Source organism: Triticum dicoccoides, chromosome 3B (assembly GCF_002162155.2).
Source record: "Triticum dicoccoides isolate Atlit2015 ecotype Zavitan chromosome 3B, WEW_v2.0, whole genome shotgun sequence".
NCBI classification, from domain to species: Eukaryota; Viridiplantae; Streptophyta; class Magnoliopsida; order Poales; family Poaceae; genus Triticum; species Triticum dicoccoides.
In genome coordinates this window covers 243,870,083-243,895,199 of record NC_041385.1, presented here as the reverse complement: position 1 = coordinate 243,895,199, position 25,117 = coordinate 243,870,083, and positions in this window count along the sequence as shown.

Here is a 25,117-nt window from a genome sequence, read left to right as displayed (position 1 = left end):
GAAAGAGACAAAGAGGTTATGATCCTAAAATTATAACACTATAGCTAACTGCCAGTAGTCAGCCATGGTCTCATCATGATCTACTAAAGAAAAAGAAAAAGAAAAAAACACAGGTTCTTCAGACCTTAGTCGACCGCCAGCAGTCGACCATTGTCTCGGGGACCACACCCAATGGGTGCACTCAGCGTGCCCCCACTGGTTATAAGATTCCATTCGACATGGTTCGACCAGACCGAGTGAAGAAGTTAGAGTGAAGAAATTCAAAATACAAAGACTACAGTCGACTGCCAGCAGTCCACCATAGTCTCGGGGACTACACCCAGTGGGTGCACTCAGCGTGCCCCCACCAATCCAAAAATTCAATCGACACACCCAGTGGGTGTACAGATACAAAGATCTTCGGAAAGAAGTCTGCAGATAGCATATCCTAACAGAACAAGCGGTGACCAACTAACCTGGACATTGCTCTGAAGGGCTGAGCTAGCATCATAGGCCGCTTGGCTGGCTTCCCGAATCGCCTTCACCTGCTCCATCATGATCTCCGCCTGGCATATAGCCTCCTTAGCAGCATCCACTTGGTCCTCTGGGACGTGGTGTGTGGCGAAAAGGGAGGGCGGGTCAGCAGTCGACGACGAAGGTCGAACACTCGTCAGCGGCATAGCGAAGGACACGGAATTCCGAGTGATATTACCACCATCCTGAACTGGTGCCTCAGGCACTGATGCAGTCTGAGTGGTCTTACCAGCCGGCGCCTTTCTATTCCTCCTCGGCCTCAGCGGCGCCTCGTTGTCATCATCAGGGTGATCAATGACATGAGGAGGGGCTACATGAAAAATCCAAAGTTAAAATCGAAATCCAATCGACCAAAAGTGAAATTACAGAGAGCATACCAAGGTTGGAGGTGGCAGCGTCTTCCATTTCCTGGTCTTCATTCTTGGTGGAGGTCTCGGAGGTAGCAGCACTGTAGATTTCATAAACCAGTCGGTTAGTCAATGAGTCGACCAAGAGTCTGTCCATGCTAAATGAGAAAACACAAGTTCTGTTGTTACCCGGAAATGGTGGGAATGGTCCTTCTCATCTTGGGCAAGGCCTTCGGTGGCTTTGATGACGCTGCTCGTGGATGCTTCGATGCTTTTTCAGTCGGCGCCAGAGAAGCCGTACGAGGGCGCTTTGACGATTGCCCAACAGGCGCAGTCGCTTTGTCACGCTCGCTCGCGGGGTCGTGGGCGAGCTTGGATCGCCTTTCCGTGCGAGGGGGATTGACTTCCTCCTCCTCCTCTTCACTGGAGCCGTCGTCATCCTCTTCCCCCTCACCATCAGATTGCCACTCCTCCTCACTTTCACCTCCGCTCGCCTCTCCCTCCTCGGCCTGTTCTTACGCCCCGTTGGGCATCGAGTACATCTCAGTAGTGGCCTAGAAGACAACAAACAAGACAAAAGTCAGTCGACTGATTTTAAGCAAACAGAATGAACAAAACAAGGTCACAGTCGGAGATGCAGAATCGGACCTGGTCTACTTCGTATGATTGGCCGAGTGGAGGAATCCTCCTGGCTCCTCGGGGGTTGTCTTTGTTCCCTGTGATACTCGACAACCACCCCTCCAACGTAGCCTCTTCGACCTCCTCCGGGTGAATCCGAGTGGTGTCATCGAGACCCGAATACATCCACATCAGATGGTCACGAGCTTGGAGCGGTTAGATACGTCTCCTGAGGAAGACCTCTAACAAATCCATAACAGTCACCCCATCGCGGACAAGCTGAACCACTCGACCAACCAACACTTTGACTTGAGCCTTCTCTTCTGGTGTCACTTTTAGAGAGGAAGGTTTTGCTGCTCGGTTCAGGGAGAAAGGGGGGAGACCCGTCGCCTGTCCTGGAGTCGGCTAGTCTTGGTAGTAGAACCAGGTCGACTGCCACCCGCGGACCGAGTCAGGAAGAGTTATGGCTGGAAAACAAGTTTTGCTTCTCATCTGGATCTCAAGGCCCCCGCACATCTGAATCACTTGCGTCCTATCGTCACTCGACTTGGCTTTCTTAACCGACTGAGAACAACAAGTGAAAATGTGCTTGAAGAGGCCCCAATGAGGACGGCAACCCAAGAAATTCTCGCACAAAGACACGAAGGCAGCAAGGTACACGATGGAATTCGGAGTGAAGTGGTGGAGTTGCGCTCCGAAAAAGTTCAAGAAACCCCGGAAAAAAGGATGAGGGGGCAAGGAGAATCCACGGTCGACGTGAGTGGGGATAAGGACACACTCACCCTCGAGAGGCTGTGGCTCGATCTCGTTCCCCGGGAGGCGCGCAGATTCATGAGGAATGACTCCCCCCTCGGCCAGGTCATCAAGGTCTTCCTGATGAATCGCCGAGGGCATCCAGTCGCCCTGGATCCAGCCCCGCGGCAAGGCAGACCTCGAGGAAGATCCGCCCCAACCGGACTTCTTCGCCTTCGCCTGCGCCGTCGCCTTCTTCGCGCGCTCCAGGGCCGCCGTCTTCTCCTTCACCATCGCCACAGACGAAGCCTGAACAGACCGACGGCACCAGGACGAGAGCAGAGGTGGCGGAGGAATTCGAGAAGAAAGGGGAAAAATGGAGGCGCACTGTTCAAAGGCCCTGGGCCAGCAGCTTATATGGAGTTGCTTCCGAGTGACTGACCGGTAGGCCCAGACGATCCTGTCAAATCTCGCAACAGTCGCGCGCGCGATACGTGGCGAAAAAGGTGGCGTGGAGATCGAGGCGTCTCCGCCCTATCCTGTCCGATTACTGCAGCCTCCTCCGCACCGCGCGCTTCCCAAAATTCGAATCCCGCAAAATCCACGAGCAGCAGAACAACTTGTCAGACGGAGGATCTCCTCCACACTGTCACTCGGAGCTTTTCTAGTAAAGAAGTTCACTCGACTGAAACCAAGAATGGATCAAGGCAACCGAAAAACAAGTTGGTGTCGTTACTTAAGTTCATGGATCCAGAACAAGATACGCTCATAGCACGAAAAATGGGTCGGAAGAGTTCTCAACTCCTTCCCCACTCAAACCTTAATCCATTCGGGGCCTAATGATGAAGCTATGTACCTAGGGTAGGGTCATGGACCTGTACAAACTACCCTCCCCAAGGACATCTCTAGGAGAAACCACCTGTCAATCGACACAGAAGTATTCCACTCGACGGACTCGAAGACACTCGACCATGAAGCCAACCACTCGACAGCTAGGAGATCTAAAGTCACTCTGCACACAAACGGTCGATCATTAAGTAGCTTTTATGGTCATCATAGCACTTTATTTGTGGCGTTATCAGTAACGCCTGATCTTAATGTACATTAAACCCTACATAACTGAGGGTCTGGCGAACTCCATATAAGCCACCCCCTCCTCAGTGTAAAAGGTTCGCACCCCTGTAACTCATACACACATAATCCAGTCGACCGCCTCCGGGCTCCGAGACGTAAGGCTGTTACTTCCTCCGAGAAGGGCCTGAACTCGTAAACCTCTTGCGTATACAACTACTCCATAGTTAGCATCTTGCCTCTCCATTCCTACCCCCTACACTATTGTCAGACTTAGAACCACGACAAGGACCAAGTCCCCTTCCTGGAATGCACGACCCCTTACGTTCTTGGCGTGGAATTGACGTAAGTCTTGCTGATAAACGGTCGACCGGATCAAAGCCATCTCTCTCTCTTCCTCCAAGAGGTTGACTGCGTCTTATCGAGCTTGCTCTGCTTCTTCTTCTGAGAATAGTTCGACTCGGGGAGCATTGTGGAGCAAATCGCTCGGCAAAACGGCTTCGGCTCCGTAGATCAGAAAGAAAGGAGTTCGTCCAGTCGGCCGATTGGGGGTTGTCCTCAGCCCCCAAAGCACCGATGAGAGCTCATCGGCCCAAGCCCCTGCCGTGTACTTGAGGTCGCGCATTAGCCGAGGCTTCAACCCTTTGAGAATCAATCCATTCGCTTGCTCAGCTTTTCCATTCGACTGGGGATGGGCGACTAAAGCGTAATCGACCCTCGTGCCCTGGGAGGCGCAAAAAGCTTTGAACTCTTCAGAATCGAAGTTCGAGCCATTATCAGTGATGATGCTATGAGGGACGCTGTATCTAAATATAAGTTCTCTGATGAAACTCACGGCTGTGCTCGCTTCAAGGCTCTTAATGGGCTTGGCTTCGATCCATTTGGTGAACTTGTCGACTGCTACCAGCACATGAGTAAATCCACTCCTGCCTGTCCTCAGAGGTCCTACCATGTCCAATCCCCAAACGGCGAAGGGCCAGACGAGTGGAATAGTCTTCAGAGCTGACGCAGGTTTGTGAGACATGTTGGAATAAAACTGACAACCTTCACACTTGTCCACTATTTCCTTTGGCATCTCGTTAGCGCGCAGCCAGTAAAACCCGGCAAGGTATGCTTTGGCTACGATGGTCCGAGAGGACGCATGGTGACCACAGGTCCCCGAGTGGTTATCGTTAAGGATCATTCGGCCTTCTTCTGGCGTGATGCACTTCTGGCAGGCTCCAGTTACACTCTCTCTGAACAACTGTCCTCTTATGAAAGTAAAGGATTTGGACCGTCGGACAATCTGTTGAGCTTCTTCTTCATCCTCTAGGAGTTCCTTCCTAAGAATATATGTGATGTATGGTACTGTCTAGTCAGGAGTGATGACCAAAATCTCCATGATTAAGTCGACCATGGCCGGGACTTCGACTTCAGTGGGATCTGTGGCACTCTTGGGCTGCGGTGGCTCTTCGGTGAAAGGATCTTCTTGAACTAAAGGTGAATGGATATGTTCCAGAAACACATTTTGGGGAATAGCTTCTCTCTTTGAGCCTATCTTGGCCAACTCATCTGCAGCTTGATTTTTCAGTCGGGGTATATGGTGGAGCTCCAAACCTTCAAACCTCTTCTCCAGCTTTCTCACTGCATTGCAATAACCGGTCATTGCTGAGCTTCCGACACCCCATTCCTTCATGACTTGGTTAACCACCAAATCAGAATCGCCATAGACCATAAGGCGACGGGCGCCGAGTGAAATGGCCATATGCAACCCGTATAGAAGTGCTTCATATTTGGCTTCGTTATTGGAGGAATCAAAATGGATCTGGAGAACGTAACTAAGCCTGTCTCCGCGGGGGGATACCAAAACTACTCCAGCACCTGAACCATTCAGCATCTTGGAGCCATCAAAAAACATAGTCCAATATTCCGAGTGAACTTGAGTCGGCAATTGCTGTTCAATCCACTCGGCCAGAAAATCTGCAATTGCTTGGGACTTGATAGCCTTCTTTGCCTCGAACTTGATATCTAAAGGGACGAGTTCAATCGCCCATTTGGCCACTCGACCAGTTGCATCTCTATTATTTAGAATTTCGGATAGTGGCGCATCACTGACGACTGTAATGGAGTGGTCAGAGAAGTAATGCGCAACCTTCTTCATGGTCATGTATATTCCATAGACAAGCTTCTGATAATGCGGGTATCGTTTCTTGGATGGAGTCAAAACTTCAGAGAGATAATAGACTGGGCGTTGAACTTTGTAGGCTTTTCCTTCTTCCCGCTCGACCGTAAGTACTGTACTGACAAATTGTCTAGTGGCTGCAATGTAGAGCAGTAAAGGCTCTTTGCTGATTGGTGCAGCGAGCACCGGCTGGGTGGAAAGCAGGGTTTTGAGTTCAAACGCTGCTTCAGCTTCATCAGTCCACTCGAACTTATCAGACTTCTTCATCAATCGGTAAAGAGGCAAGGCCTTTTCACCGAGACGAGAAATAAATCGACTCAAAGCGGCCAAACAACCAGTCAGCTTCTGAACGTCATGCACCCGCATGGGGCATTTCATTCGGAGGATGGTATCAACTTTCTCTAGATTGGCGTCGATCCCTCGTTCAGAAACAAGAAAACCGAGTAACTTTCCTCCTAGAACTCCGAACGTGCATTTTGATGGATTAAGCTTGATATCGTATCTTCTGAGGTTGGCAAAGGTTTCTACAAGGTCAGTCAATAGGTCAGAACCTTTGCGAGACTTGACCACAATTTCATCCATGTACGCTTCCACATTCCGACTGATTTGAGTGAGCAGGCACTTCTGAATCATTCTCATGAATGTGGCTCCAGCATTTTTCAAACCAAAAGGCATGGTGACATAGCAAAAGCACCCGAATTGGGTGATGAAGGCTGTTTTTATTTCATCGGGACCATACAGTCGGATCTGATGGTATCCGGAATATGCATCTAAGAAAGACAAGTGTTCACACCCTGTAGTCGAGTCAACAATCTGATCGATGCGAGGGAAAGGAAAGTGATCTTTTGGGCAGGCCCGATTGATATGCTTGAAATCAATGCACATACGAAGTGAATTATCCTTCTTAGGAACCATGACTACGTTGGCTAGCCACTCGGAGTGGTAGATTTCACGGATGAACTCTGCCGCCAACAGTCAAGCTACTTCTTTGCTGATTGCTTTCCTCTTCTGCACGGTGGACCGCCGAAGATGTTCTTTGACGGGTTTTATTTTGGGGTCGACACGCAAACGGTGCTCGGCCGGTCCTCTGGGTACACCCGGCATGTCAGAAGGTTTCCATGCAAAGATGTCCCAGTTCTCACAGAGGAACTGGACGAGCGGTTTTTTCTATTTGCTGTCGAGTGTCGTTGATATATGGGTCAATGCGGCACTAGGATCCGCCGGGTGAATATGAATTGGCTTCGTCTCACTAGTTGATTGGAATGCAGAATCCATGGCAGGTATCTTGGCTCTGAGCAGATCACTCGGATCCGTGTTCTTTTGATACTCTTGGAGCTCAACTGCTGCCATCTGCTCATCGGTGATCTTGGAGCCTTTCTGGAAACACTCCTCAGCCTTCTGTCGACTGCCTGTAACTGTGATCACACCTTTGGGGCCAGGCATCTTCAGTTTGAGGTACACATAACATGGTCGAGCCATAAAGCGTCCATAGGCCGGTCTAGCCAAAATGGCATGATAGGCAATCTGGAAATCCACGACTTCAAATGTCAACTTTTCCTTATGGTAATGCTTTGAGTCACCGAAAACCACGTCGAGGGAGATCTGTCCGAGTGACTCGGCCTTCTTCCCAGGATTAACACCATGAAAACTCATATTGCTCTCGCTAAGCTTGGACATCAGAATGCCCATCCCCTTTAGAGTCTCAACATAGAGGATGTTCAAACCGCTGCCACCGTCCATCAGTACCTTGGTCAGACGAGTGCCTCCAACCACGGGGTCAACTACCAAAGCTTGCCTCCCAAGGGTGGCCACACGAGCAGGGTGGTCAGACTGGTCGAACATAATGGCTGTCTAGGACCATCTCAGGTAGGTGGTCGTCGTCGTGGGAGTGACCATGTTCACCTCCCTGTTGATGACCTTCAGTCGACTCTTGCTTTCAACGTCAGCGAATATCATCAGTGTGGAATTGACTTTGGGATAACCATCGTCTTCCTCTTCATCTTCACCTTGGTCCGACTCCTTCTCCCTTTCAGTGGGTTGTTTCTCTCTGAACTGCTGGATTAGGAGTCGAAACTGCCGGGTGGTATGCTTCGGGTAAATCAGATTACCTTCCTCATCTTTCTTCGTGTGGATGTGGCACCGCAAATCCATCACGTCATTCCCTTCCTTATCCTTCACCTTCTTAGGGGCCCAGGGCCCTTTAGGTTTTCCCTTAAACTTTCCTTGATTCACTGCCGCAATCTCTCCAGGCATTGCTGGCTCGGCCTTGCACTTCTGTTTCCTACTGGAGTTACCTCCACTGGTATCTTGCCCGACTGGTTTGCTCTTCCCTCTACGGAGTCGACCTCTTCTTCTCTGTTAGTGTACCGGGTGGCTATTTCCATCATTCGAGCCAGAGTCATATCCATAGACCGACCGAATTTCAAGACCAACTCTCTGTATTTGACGCCTTCATTGAAGGCGCACACGGATTGATGCTCTGAAACATTCTCGACGGTGTGGTGCAGGGTGGACCATCTCTAGATGAACTCTCTCAAAGTTTCATTTGGCTTCTGCACGCAGTGTTGCAGCTCAGGCAATCCTCCAGGTCGCTTGCACGTGCCTTCGCAAGTTCTCACGAACACTCGGGATAGCTCTTCCCAACTGTGAATGCTGCCCGGAGCCAACTGAGTCAGCCATGCTCGGGCTGACCCTTCCAACATTAGTGGAACATGCTTCATTTCTATCTCGTCGTTACCGCCCCCAATCTGCACAGCCACTCGGTAATCTTCAAGCCAAGTTTCAGGCTTGGATTCACCAGTGAACTTACTGATCCCAGATGCCAGCCTGAAGTTGGGGGGTATCACTACTGCCCTGATGGCTCTGCTAAAACACTCGGGACCAGAAACAAGCACTCGGCTGTCACTTGGACGGCCTCTGCCAGGGTCTTCTCTGTGTGCCCTGTTCCGGTCGACCAGGCCTTGAACAAGGATAAACCTCGCGTCGAAGCCCGGTTCCCTTGGGTCGACTAAATTCCTGCGCTCACCACTGTGACGGCACCTATCATCGTTCCGCCGAGGTACGTATGACACACTCCTTGGAGGAGGCATGGGTCCTCTACGATGATTGTCGCGGTCGAGTGGATGATCATACTGCCCACGGCCTTCACGCCACGGAGGCGATCTTGGGCTGTGAGCCGACTGAACCGTGTCTGCTGCAACGGATCTGCTATGAATCCTATTCCACGACTGAGATACTGCTGTATTCTGCTCTCCTGCTGCCCTGAACAAGGCCCGGATCTGCATCAGCCCTCTGCCAGCTTCCGACTGGGAAGGTTGGATAGACTCTGCTATTCGGGCCGCAGCTATGAGATTCTGAACTGGCATGCGATATACCTTAGCTGGAGGCGGGAAAAGCTGTCGTCGACTGGATTCATGGATCCGCTCCTGGGCGCGCTCGTTGAGAGCACGCTGAAGATTATCCACTCGAGTGCGCTCAGCCAAGTTGGGTAAGCGTGCTTCCTCCAAGGCTCGAGCCTCGGGGGTTTCTTCGCTGATGGGCGTGTGAAGTGCGACCATGTTGTGACGAAGAAGATCCTCTCTCTGCTGCGAGGAGAGAGGTTCGGGATGATACTCCTCGTGGACCCGTGATGGATCACCACCAGCCTCTTCGCCGTCCTCACGGCGAAAGCCAGGTGGGACACACGGACCATCGACCATCATGACTTCAGCCGCAGGATCACTGCTATCGCACTCGGACGCCGTCTTCGCGGAGCCAGTCGACAGATCGAACAGGCCGTGGAGGGTTTCGTCGGGCTCGATTGCTGCGACTTGATGGGTGGCCGAACGTCGAGCCACTGCATGCCTCACCCACCGCTGAAGCCGCGACTGACCGGATCGCTTGCGGCGACGAATAGCGGGAAGGAAGGATGCCACCGGAGCCGACTGATACTGGGTCGACGGTTGTCAAAGAAGAACGCCACGAACGCATGCACGAAAGTGCACCGCCCCTCGGACAGGGAGCGCCTCGACATCGAGCGGAGCTTCCTGGAGCCACGCCGAGTCGTCGGCAATGAAAACGAGCACCCCGAGACGGATCTCGCGGCCCTCAACCATCTCGCCGCCGGAAATCATGATGATGATTGGAAAACAAACTTGCAATTTCACCAACAAGTCGCTAAGACACCTGCCCCATGGTGGGCGCCAACTATCGTGGTTCTAAGCCTAACAGTAGAAAGAGGGGGTAGGTATGGAGAGGCAAGATCTTAGCTATGGCGAAGATGTAGATGCGATGTTTACGAGTTCAGGCCCTTCTCGGAGGAAGTAATAGCCCCACGTCTCGGTGCCCGGAGGCGGTCGATTGGATAATGTGTGTTGATTTACAGAGTGTGCAAACCCTTGTGCCAGAGGAGGGGGTGGCTTATATAGAGTGCGCCAAGACCCCAGCCCCACTCCATTACATGGGAACTAATGTACATAAAGTAAGGGCATTACTGGTAACACCAGCATTTAGTACTCTCAATGCTCATGAAGACTGAGGAGTACATATCTGGCCGTTGTGTGCTCTTCCGGCTTCTGGTCTTCGATATGGTCGAGTGATCTTCCTTGTGGTCGAGTGACGACAGGTAACGATCGTCGAGTGGTGTGTACGTCGAGTGGATTGCACTCGACGTACACGACTGGTGCTCTTCTGTTGACTCTTGGTCTTTCCATCTTCCAGGGTAGTGACCTTGGGTAGGACGTATAGGTCGAGCCTATGACCCTACCCCGGGTCTGTATCCTCGTCAGCTACCGCTACCTCTACGTCGCCATCGACAAGTTCACCAAGTGGGCAGAGGTGGAAGCCGTCCGCACCATCCCAGCCGGTTCTGCAGTCAAGTTCAGCAAGGGCCTCGTGAGCCAGTTCGGGGTACCTAATCGCATCATCACCGACAACGGTTCACAGTTCACCAGCAATCTCTTCAAAACTTATTATGCTAACCTTGGAATGCAGATATGCTACACTTCGGTGGCGCACCCCCGAAGTAACGGCCAGGCCGAATGCGCCAACGCAGAGGTCCTGAGGGGCCTCAAGACCGGGACCTTCAAGAAGAAGCTAGAGGCCTACGGCAGGGGCTGGTACGAGGAGCTCCAGTCCGTGCTGTGGTCCATCCGCACTACCGCCACCAAGCCAACTGGCGAGACCCCGTTCGTCCTCGTCTACAGAGTAGAGGCGGTCCTCCCTCACGAGGTCAAGCGACGCTCCGCGCAGGTCCTAGCGTTTGATGAGGCGCAACAAGACACCATGCGGGGGATGGACCTCGTGCTGGGGGAGGAGCGTCGTCGTGAAGCCACACTGCAAGCAGCGAGATACCAGCAGGTGCTGCGGTGGTATCATTGTTGCAACATCCGCCCCAAGACTCTCGAGGTAGGTGACCTTGTACTTAGGCGGGTGCTCTCCAGGGAAGGGCTGAATAAGATCTTGCCCATGTGGGAGGGCCCGTTCAAGGTTGTCCATGGTTCTAGGCCTGGTGCCGCGTGCCTAGAGACTCAGGAGGGGGTACCCATCCCAAACGCCTGGAACATCCAGTATCTCCGGAAGTTTTACCTCTGAAGAAAGACCCAGTGCCTGTGAAGAAGGCCCGGTGCTTGTTAAGCTCGCCGCCCGAAGAAAGGCCCGGTGCCTGTGAAGAAGGCCCAGTGCCTGTGAAGCTCGCCGCCCGTGACACTCTCACGTAATAATGAGTTGAGGTTGTACACGCCCCGGAGTCTCCAGAGTGCCGCCCTCGGGCCTCGGGGGCCCTCGCCCACACCCAGTGGCAGCACTTAGCTCCGCGCTGGTGAGAAGACGTCAAAGACTAGACTACGTGCCGGACGCGGCTTTTCATTTTCTTTCCGCAGTTGGCTTGTTCTCCCTTGTTTGAACGTTTATTGAAGTTGCTTCTAGAGTTATTTGCCGTCTTCTGGCCCTGTTCTCTGTTTTCAGCTTTCGCCTGACTTGTTCTCTCTCTTGCAAACCTCGCGAGGGGGCTGCGTGGGCGCCCTCGTGAGCGTTTCCCCTCTTAATTTTCATGAGGCTCTCTCATTTGAGTTCACTGCGGGAGCACCCTCCCAGTCCATGTCCCTCGGTCATCGCGACACGAAGCACCGGGCCATGGCCGGCAACCCTCACAACCAAGGTTCAGAAATGATTCTCCCAACAGACTTTTTGCAGCTCTTAAGGCGCCCGGCGAGGCCTCAAGCAAGCACCTCGCGAGGCCGAAACTACTGCAAGCGTCCCGAGCTAAGTTATTCCTACGCGCAGACACATAACAACGACACCATAACACAGCACTGGAACAATAAATGCAGTATGATAATCAGGGGATCATAGTCTGTTGCACGCCCCCACGGGGCCCCATACTTCTCTCTCTTGATGCAAGAAAAGGATGGAAAACAAAATAAAAGCAGCGCGTGCCTTGCAACAGCTCGCGAGGAGGGATCTGCGTCGTCCTCCCGAGCTCAATCGGACTCCGCCTCGCGCTTTACCGGAGCGCGGCGACGGGACGACCCGCCATCGCCCTCGAAGCGGGCGCGGCAGCGTTGTGACTGATTGGGGCCACCGCTGGAGGAGCTGTCACCGGAGGAGGAGCCGTTGAGGATTGACGAGCTGCGGTCGCCACCGGGAGCGGGTTCGCCTTCGCCCTCGTCACGGCCGTCGCCAAGGCCGAGCACCTCGTCGCCATCATCGTCTTCAGGGCAGCACCCAACACGGCGGCCATCTTCTCCGAACATCCTCACGTAGAGGGTCGTGTCACCGTCATACTTGAAGTGGACGGTGCACCGCCTTCCCAGGCCACGCGTGTGGGCAAACGTCTGCCAGCCCCGGGTCAGGGCTACATTGCTGGCGACGGAGATCTCAACCGCGACCCAAGAGGCCCTGCTGCAGCAGCCATCCGCCTGCAACCAAAGCCCACCGACGCCAGCGGCCGGCAGTTCACCGGCGAAGAAGCGAGGGAGCTGGAGCCAGTTGCCGGCCGGGGTGTCCAACCACACAACAAACTCCGGCAGAACCTCTGCCGAATGGAAGCGCGGCCGGGGAGGCCGTGCAGCCACGGCACGCCCTCCCCCACCAAGTGGACTGCCTCGACATGGGCGGCCACCACCGCGTGAAGGACCACCGCCGCGACCATGAGAAGCCACGGCAGGGGGTGCGGGATGCTTGCGAGGACGACCGCGGCCGTGCTTGGGCGAAGGAGAGCCAGGCCCTCCCTAGCAAGCCTTCCCCTTCTCCGCGGCCGAGAACCTCTTCACGGGCGCAATGGGGTGCTGCAAGCAATAGGAGCGAGGAGGGAGAAGAAGCAGGCGGAGCAAGAGGAGATGGGCACCGGGGGCTTTCGTCCCTCCCCATTTAGTATCCCAAGGGAGGCCAACTGTCGACCTCCACAATCACAGGTAATGCTGACTCCTTTTTGCATGCAGCAGGGACTCGTCAAATCAGGCAGTTGCCGAGGCAGCATGGGGAAGCGGAGACGCCCACGTCCAATCAGTCGCCACGCGTCGACCACGGCCGCTGGCTGTTGGGGCCCGCGGCGCTCCGTACTTGCCCTTGGGCTTCTCTGCTAGGCCAAGTCCGAGCATGCCTTGGGCCCGGGGGCTACTGTCGGTGTTCTGGGAACGGGGGTCCCCAGACTTTCCTACCTGTGGCCTGCTGCGTGGCTCACCCAGTGGCCCAGTACGGCCTGTCTTCATCAACCAAAGCTTAAGACCCTCGCCAGGGGCCAAGCCTTGCGGGGCGGATGACGCAAGGCCTCCTTAGGAGTGGCCTCACTAGGCAGGCTCACGAGGAGGCAGAGAGATCAAGGCGAGGGGTACCTCGCGAGTTGCTCATGACACAAGGCATGACGATCAAGACCAGGCGGGCGCCAGCCCGCAGTGTCCTTGTTTCCTCTTTGGTGCAAAGGAGGAAAGCACGGGCGTGGAGTACCGAGGCATCAGGCAAAGGTTTCCTTATTGGTGCAACGAGACCAAGATCAGTAGGACGGCAGGACGGAGGTCACCATGGAGCCCAAGACGGCGTCATCACCAGCACCTTTGGCAATCGAAGACCACCTTTAGTCAGGATAGCTTGTACTAGCTGTCCCCTTGCAAAATGGCCGTTGTCGGATCCCTTCCCGCTCAATATTTGGGAAGAGGACCAGTGCCTCTATATATAAGGCTAGCTACCACAGTAGAAGAACAAGTTAAGTTCATCTGCACGCCACACCAGCACAAGAACACCTCTCCTCGCGAGGCTATTCTTCCATTATACTGTTCATCATTGATACGTCTCCAACGTATCTACTTTTCCAAGCACTTTTGCCCTTGTTTTGGACTCTAACTTACATGATTTGAATGAAACTAACCCGGACTAACACTATTTTCAGCAGAACTGCCATGATGTTGTTTTATGTGTAGAAAAGAAAAGTTCTCGGAATATCCTAAAAATCCACGGAGGCACTTTTTGGAATTAATAAGAATTTCTGGGCGAAAGCAATACACTAGGGGGCCCACGGTCTATCCACGAGACAGGGGGGCGCCCCCCTGTAGGGCGCGCCCTCCTATCTCGTGGGCCCCCTGGACCTCCATCGACCTCAACTCCAACTCCATATATTCACGTTCAGGGAGAAAAAAAATCAGAGAGAAAGTTTCATCGCGTTTTACGACATGGAGCCGCCGCCAAGCCCTAATATCTCTCGGGAGGGCTGATCTGGAGTCCGTTTGGGGCTCCGGAGAGGGGGATTCGTTGTCGTCATCATCATCAACCATCCTCCATCACCAATTTCATGATGCTCACCGCCGTGCGTGAGTAATTCCATCGTAGGCTTGCTGGACGGTGATGGGTTGGATGAGATTTACCATGTAATCAAGTTAGTTTTGTTAGGGTTTGATCCCTAGTATCCACTATGTTCTGAGATTGATGTTGCTATGACTTTGCTATGCTTAATGCTTGTCACTAGGGCCTGAGTGCCATGATTTCAGATCTGAACTTATTATGTTTTCATGAATATATGTGTGTTCTTGATCCTATCTTGCAAGTCTATAGTCACCTATTATGTGTTATGATCCGACAACCCCGAAGTGACAATAATCGGGATACTTCTCGGTGATGACTGTAGTTTGAGGAGTTCATGTATTCACTATGTGTTAATGCTTTGTTCCGGTTCTCTATTAAAAGGAGGCCTTAATATCCCTTAGTTTCCGCTAGGACCCCGCTGCCACGGGAGGGTAGGACAAAAGATGTCATGCAAGGTCTTTTCCATAAGCACGTATGACTATTTACGGAATACATGGCTACATTACATTAATGAATTGGAGCTAGTTCTATGTCACCCTATGTTATAGCTATTACATGAGGAATTGCATCCGGCATAATTATCCATCACTGATCCATTGCCTATGAGCTTTTCATATATTGTTCTTTGCTTATTTACTTTTCCGTTGCTACTGTTACAATCACTACAAAAACCCCAAAAACATTTATCTTTACTTTTGCTACCGTTACCTTTATTATCATACCACTTTTGCTACTAAACACTTTGCTACAGATACTAAGTTATCCAGGTGTGGTTGAATTGACAACTCAACTGCTAATACTCAAGAATATTCTTTGGCTCCCCTTGTGTCGAATCAATAAATTTGGGTTGAATACTTTACCGTCGAAAGTTGTTGCGATCCCCTACACTTGTGGGAACAAAGCTCTATTCTCTGAGTCACTTGGGATTTATATCTGTTGATCACTATGAAGAACTTGAAAGACGATCGAACTACTATTTTGCCCTCAACTACGAGGGGAGGTAAGGAACTGCCATCTAGCTCTGCACTAGATTCTCCTTCCATTATTAGTAAGCTTGCGACACCTAAACCTGCTACTGCTATGAATTCTGATATGTCGCATGTTATTGATGATGCCACTTCTGCTATGCATGATGAAACTGCTTCTGTGCTTGATACTACTTTGCCATTAGGTGAATTTCTTGATGAACAACTTGCTAGAGTTAGGGGGAATGAAATTACCGAAGAACCTATTATTGATGATAGTGATGATGAAGGTTCTCCCAATGATTATGTATTGCTTGTTGTTCCTAAGGGTTATGTTATGAATGAAGAAGCTGCTAGGGAAATCTTTGCTTGCAATGATAGATATGATCTTAAGAAATTATTAGCTAAATGGAAGCAACAGTCTCTTAATGCTAGAATGAAACCCGATCCTGCTTTTGCTACTTCACCTATCTGTGTTACTGATAAGGATTATGAATTCTCTATTGATCCTGAAATTATTACTTTAGTTGAATCTGATCCTTTTTATGGCCTTGAATCTGAAACTATTGTGGCACATCTTACCAAGTTGAATGATATAGCTACCCTGTTTACTCATGATGAGAAGTCTCGCTATTTTTATATCCTTAAGATATTTCCGTTCTCATTAAAGGTTGATGCTAAGACTTGGTATAATTCTCTTGCTCCTGGTTGTGTGCGTAGTCCCCAGGATATGATTTATTACTTCTCTACTAAATATTTCCCTGCTCATAAGAAACAAGCTGCCTTGCGGGAAATATATAATTTTGTGCAAATCAAAGAAGAGAGTCTCCCACAAGCTTGGGGGAGGCTTCTCCGGTTACTTAATGCTTTGCCTGATCATCCTCTTAAGAAAAATGAAATACTTGTTATCTTTTATAATGGACTAACCGATGTTTCCAAGGACTACTTGGATAGTTGTGATGGTTGTGTTTTTAGGAAAGAACAGTCGACGAAGCTGAAATATTACTGAATAATATGTTGACTAATGAAAATGATTGGACTCTTCCTGAGCCAATTCCTGAAGTAATTCCTGAACCAATTGAGCCAACTCCTGAGCCTATTCCTAAACCCACTCCGAAGAAGAGAGGTGTTTTGTTTCTCAGTCCTGAAGATATGCAAGAGGCAAAGAAATCAATGAAAGAAAAAGGTATTAAAGCTGAAGATGTTAAGAATTTACCTCCTATTGAAGAAATACATGGTCTTAATGTACCGCCTGTTGAAGAACCATATTGTCTTGATAATCCAACATGGGTAGTAAAGGTAAATTCTCTCTATAGATATGACAAAGTTGAAATCCCCTCTACTAAATTTCATAGCCCATGCTTAGATGAATTTGATGACTTTATGGCTAGACAAGAAAGTTTTAATGCTTATGTTGGTAGAGAGTTAAAGAATAATGCTTTCGAGATAGGACGCGTAAGCGATAATCTGGCTAGAGTTAAAGATGAACTTCACCTCGTTAGAAAATATGCTTCTATGGTTGCTACTCAAGCTGAGAAAGTACTTAAAGCTCAGAATGATTTGCTTGATGAATTAAATAATAAAAGTGACTTTGCTGTTAGAGTGGCTACTAGAACTGGTAGAATGACTCAGGAACCTTTGTATCCTGAAGGCCACCCTAAGAGAATCGAGCAAGATTCTCAGAGAAACAATCTAGAGGTACCTAGTTCTTCTAAAAAGAAGAAGAAGAAATACGATAGAACTTTGCATGCTTCTAGTGAACCTACTGTAGACACACCTGAGAATCCTAATGATATTTCTATCTCTGATGCTGAAACACAATCAGGTGATGAACATGAACCTAGTGATAATGTTCATGACAATGTTCATGTTGATGCTCAACCTAGCAAAAACAATGATGTAGAAATTGAACCTGCTGTTGATCTTGATAACCCACAATCAAAGAATCAACGTTATGATAAGAGAGATTTTGTTGCTAGGAGGCACGGTAAAGAAAGAGAACCATGGGTTCAGATACCCATGCCCTTTCCTCCTAAACCATCCAAGTCAAAGGATGATGAGGATTTTGAGCACTTTGTTGAAATGATTAGACCTATTTTCCTACGTATGCACTTAACTGATATGCTAAAAGTAAATCCTTATGCTAAGTATATGAAGGATATCATCACAAATAAAAGAAAGATACCGAAAGCTGAAATTTCCACCATGCTTGCTAATTACACTTTTAAGGGTGGAATACCAAAGAAACTTGGAGATCCGGGTGTACCAACTATACCATGTTCCATCAAAATAAATTGTGTTAGAACTGCTTTATGTGGTCTTGGAGCCGGTGTTAATGTTATGCCTCTCTCTTTATATAGTAGACTTGAATTGAATAAGTTGGCAGCTACTGAAATATCTTTGCAAATGGCTGATAAATCAACTGCTATACCTGTCGATATTTGTTAGGATGTGCCTGTTGTAGTTGCAAATGTCACTATCTTAACGGACTTTGTTATTCTTGATATTCCCGAGGGCGATAGTATGTCTATTATCCTTGGTAGACCTTTTCTTAATACTGGAGGGGCTGTTATTGATTGCAACAAAGTCAATGTCACTTTTCATGTTAATGGTAATGAGCATATGGTACACTTTCCGAGGAAACAATCTCAAGTTCATAACATCAATTCTATTGGAAAAGTTCCAACTATTATTATTGGAGGTTTTGAATTTCCTCTCCCTACTGTCAAGAAAAAGTATGATATTCTTATTGTTGGGGATTTTCATATACCCATTGAGGTAACTTAGTGTTATTCGAAATTTCTCTGGTTCCATGTTATTCAGAATGAGTTTGTTAACAAGACTTGATCAACCTTGTTATTGGATTCATTTTGATGATCATGAGATGGATGAAACTAGAAGGCACAACCTTTTGTACCCACTTTTTACTTTCTATTTTTTTAGAATAAATAAAGAAAAAATAGTACTATCCGTCTGTTTACTGAATTATCCGTGCAATAAAAAATAGTCCGAAAATAAAAGTGCTCCAAATGCCCTGCAAATTTAGTATGATTTTTTCTGGAATATTTGAGGATTTTAGGCACTGAAAACACTTCAGGAGGGGCAAGCACCAGGCCACGAGAGTGGAGGGCGCCCCCCCCCCTATAGGGTGCGCCCCCTGTCTCGTGGGCCCCTAGTGGCCCCCCTCCACTTATGCCAGCACCCACACACTTCATCTTCTACCCAAAAAAATCCCCATCCAGCTCAAGCACGAGTTCTAGCTCGTTTTGCTGCGATTTTCGATCTCCTTGCTCAAAGCTCCATTCATAAAACTGCTTTAGGAGATTGTTGCTTGGTATGTGACTCCTCCATTGGTCCAATTAGTTTTTGTTCTAGTGCTTTATTCATTGCAATTTTTCGCTGCATAGGTGACCATGTTCTTGAGTTTGCATGTTAAACTTTTGAGGTCCCAAGCAATTCTGATGCATGATATAGGCTCTAGGCACTTGTAGGAGTAGTTGCTACCAATCTTGTTTAGTTTTATTCACTTTTATTTTGAAGTTACTAAAATTTCAGAAATTTTCAGAAAAAGAATTATGCTTAGAAGAATGTACCAAGGTGGCTCCTCGGCAAAGGAAGGGCCAAGGATTGCTATACGTGAGCAAGATGTTGAATTGCCGAGGGACGCGGATGTACGAGCTTGTGAGTGGCCATCCGATGATTTTATGGTCGAAGCAGGCTTCAAGGAAGAATTTGACGCGTATGTACGTAATGCCGAGCTGGAGGACTTCTTACAAGATAAGTGTCATCAGTACTATCAATTGACTGATTCCTTTGTGGGGAGGTTCCAATATATCTATGCGCGTAATTCTCCTAGTGTCATGTTTGATATTTATGATACATCTTATACCATGGACTAAGAGGATTTCACAACTGCTTGCAAACTCCCGCAGTGGGATAATATTAATGATCCTCGCAAATCTGAATTTAGAGATTTTCTTGCTAGTATTCCTGTGGGAGAATCTAGGGACATAAGACAAACTACCATAGGGAGCATTCATTTTCCTGCTATACATTATTTTTCTCTCTTTATTGGTAGATGCATTAACGGTAAGGACGATGCATGTCACATGTGTGTCCCTGATCTTTGTGTCCTCAAGAGTGCCGTGTCAGGTTATAAAGGTTATAACTTGGGGGCAATAGTTGCACGTAGGTTGCAGAATAATAGTAGAAAGGGGGATTTATTTGGAGGAATTTATGCAACCTGTGTGGCTAATTTTCTTAATATAGCCCCATGAGAGGGGGATATGATTTTACCTCCTGTTTATTTCGATAAAGAAGCTATGTTCAATCATCATTTTCTAGAGAGGAATGAACAATTCCTCCATTATCGACTAATCTATGACAGACGCAACGTCGTCCCTGTTACTCTTCCTACTCCCTACCTTTTTTATTATCAGGCAAAAGGAAGATATGTTGTCACCACGGAGGAAGCAGCTGAATACGAGAGGGGAATGGAGGCAGCTCGCCAACACGCTGCTGCTCAAGAGGCGTGTCGGTGTCAAAACCGGCGGAACTCGGTAGGGGGTCCCGACCTGTGCGTCTAGGCGGATGGTAACAGGAGACAAGGGACACGATGTTTTACCCAGGTTCGGGCCCTCTTGAGGGAGGTAAAACCCTACGTCCTGCTTGATTAATATTGATGATGTGTATTACAAGAGTGGATCTACCACGAGATCAATGAGGCTAAACCCTAGAAGCTAGCCTATGGTATGATTGTTGTAATGGATGTTGTGTCCTACGGACTAAAGCCCTCCGGTTTATATAGACACCGGAGAGGGCTAGGGTTACACAGAGTCGGTTACAATGGTAGGAGATCTACATATCCGTATTGCCAAGCTTGCCTTCCACGCCAAGGAAAGTCCCATCCGGACACGGGACGAAGTCTTCAATCTTGTATCTTCATAGTCTTGGAGTCCGGCGGACGATGATAGTCCGGCTGTCCGGACACCCCCTAGTCTAGGACTCCCTCAGTAGCTCCTGAACCTGGCTTCAATGACGATGAGTCCGGCGCGCATAATGTTCGGCATTGCAAGGCGGGTTCCTCCTCCGAATAATCCATAGAAGATTGTGAACACCAAGATAGTGTCCGGCTCTGCAAAATAAATTCCACATTCCACCGTAGAGAGAATAAAATGTACACAAGTTCAATTTGCTGACGTACTCCGTGGCATGACGTCACGCCACTACCAAGCCTTTACTTGAATCATTTTTTATTATACCACCTCAGCGCGTTTAGCGAAGTGGTTTCCTTGGCAAGTCTTGTCGAAGCAGAGATCGTGTTCCCCTTATTCCAGGATTCTCATCAATACGGACGTTGGTAACCCAACCGCGCCCGTCGCCACGCCTCCTCCATCGAAGGCGAGTCCCGAACGGTCATGGAGACGGCTCTTGGTATTCTCCCTCTTTATAATAGGACCAAGGCTCGTTTCTTTTCTTCAATCTTCCACCGAATCTTCTCCTTGCTCCAAGTTCCAACACCCAGAGCCCCAGATTCAAGCGCTTCGGACCTTCAACAATGTCCGGCTCCGACCTTCAGGGCCACTGGATGCCCTCCTCCGTTACGGAGGAGGACGTGTTGAAGCTGCGAGAAGCCAAGTACCTGACCTACGAGATTTCGCACAGGTTGCCCGCCGAAGGGCAGGCCATCCCCACCCCCGAGCCCGGCGAGTATGTCGTCTTTGTATCCCACCTCCGTCGGGGTTTAGGCTTCCCGACGGATCCTTTTGTGAGAGGGCTCATGTTTTACTATGGGTTGGAATTCCACGACTTGGCTCCGGACTCCATCCTCCATATTTCCGCGTTTATTGTTGTCTGCGAAGTCTTCCTCCGTGTCACCCCCCACTTCGGCCTGTGGCTGAAGACCTTCAATGTGGAGCCGAAGATGATCGGGGGTGTCAATCAGAGTGCGGCGGGGCGGCCGTAAGCAAGAGGGCCGATGCCTCGTGGCCCTAGGGCTCCTTCCAAGAGGAGCTCGGCTTGTGGTTCTATATCACCGCTCCAAAGAGCAGCAGGCAGAAGCCGCTGCCTCCATTCCGCTCGGGACCTCCACGACGGTTGATGTTGTGGGTCAACCAAGGGCTCAATTGGGGGCCGTCAAGAGACGTGCCCCTATTGCAGGGCCGGATTCGAGACCTCCAAGCGAGGGAGATCGATCTGGTCGTGGTGATGCAGGTTATGCTGATTAGGCGTCTCCTGCCCTGCAAACGCCGTCCTCTCCGGCTATGGGAGTTCAATCCGGAGGGACCACGGATTCTCCAACACTTCATGGGTACGACACCCGTGGAGATGTACAAGTTGTTCTTCGGATCACAGGCGGTGTGTCCGGAATTGACCGAGGATGCCGGCCTAAGCTGCAATCGCCCGGATACTCAAGTAAGTAGCTCAGTGTTCGGACGTACCATTTGTTTGCCTTTCTACAATTCGCCTTTTAACCCGTTATCCTTCAACAGGAGTGGATAGCGCAAGCAAAGCTGATACGGTGTCCGGCGCCCCTCCCAGAGACCGCGCCGGAGCCCGTGCTGGTCAGAATGTTGGAGGTTGTGCCTTCAGAAGAAGGTGAAGGGGAAAATGGAGGAGCTACCGCTTTGCCCAAGGGGGCGCTTGAAGAAGGGGGGATCGAGAATCCCTCCCTCCGGGGGGAGAAGAGGACCGCCTTCGAAGACCCGGAGGCCAAAGCCCCTAAGCGAGGGAAGAAATCTTCACTAGAGGGTCCTGCGTCCGGGGAGGCCCCGGCCGCACAGTCTTCTCTAAAGAATCAGCCCTCCAGCGAGCCGTGAGTAGAAAAAAGGGGAAGTTCATTAATAAGAAACATTCCTATTTGTGCTTCCGAGGATAACCGAAATTTTTACCTTGTAGTTCGGATCTGCGACCTTCTCAGATGAGCTTGTCTTCGGGGGATCTCCGGCCGGAGATGATGGAGAGCGAGACGCCTCCGTCTGCTGCGCTGTCGGATAGGGCGGACGAGCCTGAAGTGTCGTCACGGAGGGTATCCCCGAGCCCGGCAGAGGCGAAGAGTTCGGCGCCGACTAGTGTTCGGCCGGGGGAGCTGAAGGATCTGCTTGAGAGGGCGTCCATCTTAGAAGATCACCATGTATTGATGAATATGGTGATTAGAAGGATTTCGTCCGCCGAAAGCGGATTGCATAATGCCGTCAGGAGTTTGCTGGCAGGATTTGAGGTATGTAAAAATGACACACCTTTTGACAGTTTTGCACATGGAAGTGCGCCCTGTATAGATAGTAGCCCCTGAGACTCGGTAGGTTGTCGAAAGCGACAGCGTGCCGAGGATCAAAATCACAGGTTTTAATCTTCGCCGCTCCTATGCAGGTGGCGGATCGTCCGGGGGCCAGCCGGACTGATGGAGTTGCCGAACTAAAGCGGCAACTCGATGTTGCGGATGCGGACATCGCGCTAGTCAACAGGCGACTTGACGAGTCGCAAGGTAAATTTTTTTCCCCGTAGTCACCTAGTAAGGGAGCCGAAGCCCATATCTTATAATATTTTTGCTTGATGCAGATGGTGCTGCTGCTGTGGAGAGCCTTCGGGCCGAACTTGCTCAAGCCAAGGAGCAAGCCAGAAGGAGTAATGCGGCGGCCGAGGAGTTAGAAGCCGAAAGGGCTGCACACTGCCGAAGCAGGGAAGAGATGGCCGAACTGGCCGTTAAATTAAAGGATGCTACCGACCGCAATGAGGCTCTTGAAAAGGAGTGCCTATCGGAGCGAGAAGACCTGGGGAAGGCCACCGCCGAAGCCAAGGATGCCCGTTCTGCAATGCGGGCTATGAAGGAGGAGCTACGTCAGGCTGGGGATATTGTGGCTGGCAAGCCTTTTCTGCTGCACCGCAGATTTACGGATCCAAAGTATGTCCAGCTTGGCCAGCTGTGGGGTCCGGAGGATCCATATATGGACTTAGCGGCGAGTGCGGCGGATGCCGTTGTGCACTTCCGAAGTCAGAAGGATCACAAGACGGAAGAGCTATTTTGGTCTCAATTCCATAGTCCGGATCGTTCACTTCCGCTGACCGATCGGTTGGCCGAATGGGCTGAGCTGAATAGGTTGTCCGGACTTGCCATGACAGATATCGTGACTCATGTCTGGCCTGAGAGGCCCAAGTCGACGAGCTATTTTGTCTTATTGCAGCAGTTTCTTGGGGCGGTGCCGCATATCAAGGTGATGAAGCGGTCGGCCTGCATAGAGGGTGCGCGGATGGCCCTTGCCCGTGTGAAGACACATTGGACAAAGATGGATGCCACCGCTGTTGCAACCCAGGGTTCGGACGAAAGCCGGTTACCCGCCGAGCACTATTTTGGGGAAGTTATGCGTGGTGCTCGTATAATAGAGTCGCAGTGCTCGAAAAATGTCACGTTCAAATGAACGTTTTATCTTGTAAAACAATGTTTATGATATAGGCGCTTTTTGTACTTGTGCGTTCAAGTATTGAAATATCTCCTGTGCGGCCGTTTATGTATACGTATGTATAACCTGAAAGATGGCAGTCATTGGCTTCAGCCCCCACGCACAAGGTGCGGGGGTGTTCGCAAAAATAGCGCATTTTCACACTTAATCCGACGTCTCGGTCCTGTTTAAGGAGGTGGTAGCGTAGCAAACGAGGCAACCGGACTATAATGCTTTATCACTTTCACTTAGCCATCGGAGTTCGAGGGTGGGGCTACGATATAGCCCCTGGGGCACCGCGCTCTCTGAATTCGGGGCGTGTATGTGCCTGGCCGGGAAACGGTCCTTCGTCAAAGCGGAGGAATTCTAAACATTCCGGTGGTCGATCGAGTGGTTGACCAGTCTCTCGTTGTATCATGACAGTCAGTTTTCGGCTTTCTCTACTGAGGTGCTAGCCCAGCCGAACTGGGGCACAATCGCAGTAGTTCTCCTGGTGCCGCGTTAGCCGATGATACGGAACGTAAGGCAGCAAAACACAGGAGCCGGGCAAACCCAACATTTGACCAAAGACATGATTCAGAGCTGATGCATATAAGGCCTAACTTGAGACGCCGAACACTCCCTAAGGTGTTCGGTCTTTTATAATAACGGGCGAAACAATGCCCTAAGACCCTTGTGTCTAGGTACGGGCGAGGTCCTCTGACGCGGCCGATGCCAAAACGTGAGTATCCTCTTGTCGTGGCGGGGGACGAGCACCTATGGGGCAGGGCCCCTTTTCTGGTCTGGCAGGGAGCGGAGGGCGCGCGAAGAGCAGATCGAGGTCGAGCACGCGAGGGATTTTACCCAGCTTCGGAGCTCTCCGGAGAGATTAAACTCCTACTGCTGCTTTGTGTTTGTATTTGTTCTTGCTCGAGAGCGTGGGTGTGCTGTGGTCTCGAATGAGTCGAACTGACCCGAAACCGAACCCCCTCTACGTGCGCATGGGCCTCCTTTTTATAGCCTAAAGGGGTCACCGACAGGTGGCACGCAGAGAGAGAGGGGTAGAAAAGTAAAATCGCGGGTTGGTACAACCACTATCAACAGTGCCCCCTACCTAACTCTGACGGCAGGGGACAAGAGCATTTAATGCCCGTCCGGTCGCCCAAACAGTGTAGGAAACGACCGTTAGAGGCGCCACCGATTGCCACGATGGCCTCCTTGTCATCTTTACTTGCCACCTTGCACCGCTCAGCTGCACAGCCACCCGCCACGTGCACCAGGAGTGATCCTGCGGCGACACGTTGATGGATGCGCTGGAGCGTGGGCGCTGAGTGGCGGCTTCGCCGCGGCAAGCGTATTGCCGCAGTCTCTGTCTTGTCGCACCCGCAAGCTTGCCGCTTGCCGGGCCTTGCCGGGACGCGCGGTGCGTCGCGGCAAGTTTTCTGAAGCGCCTTGGTTGGCCTTCCCGGCAAGCTCCTCTTGCCGGGGTCTTGTCCTTCCCGGCAAGCTTCTCTTGCCGGGGCC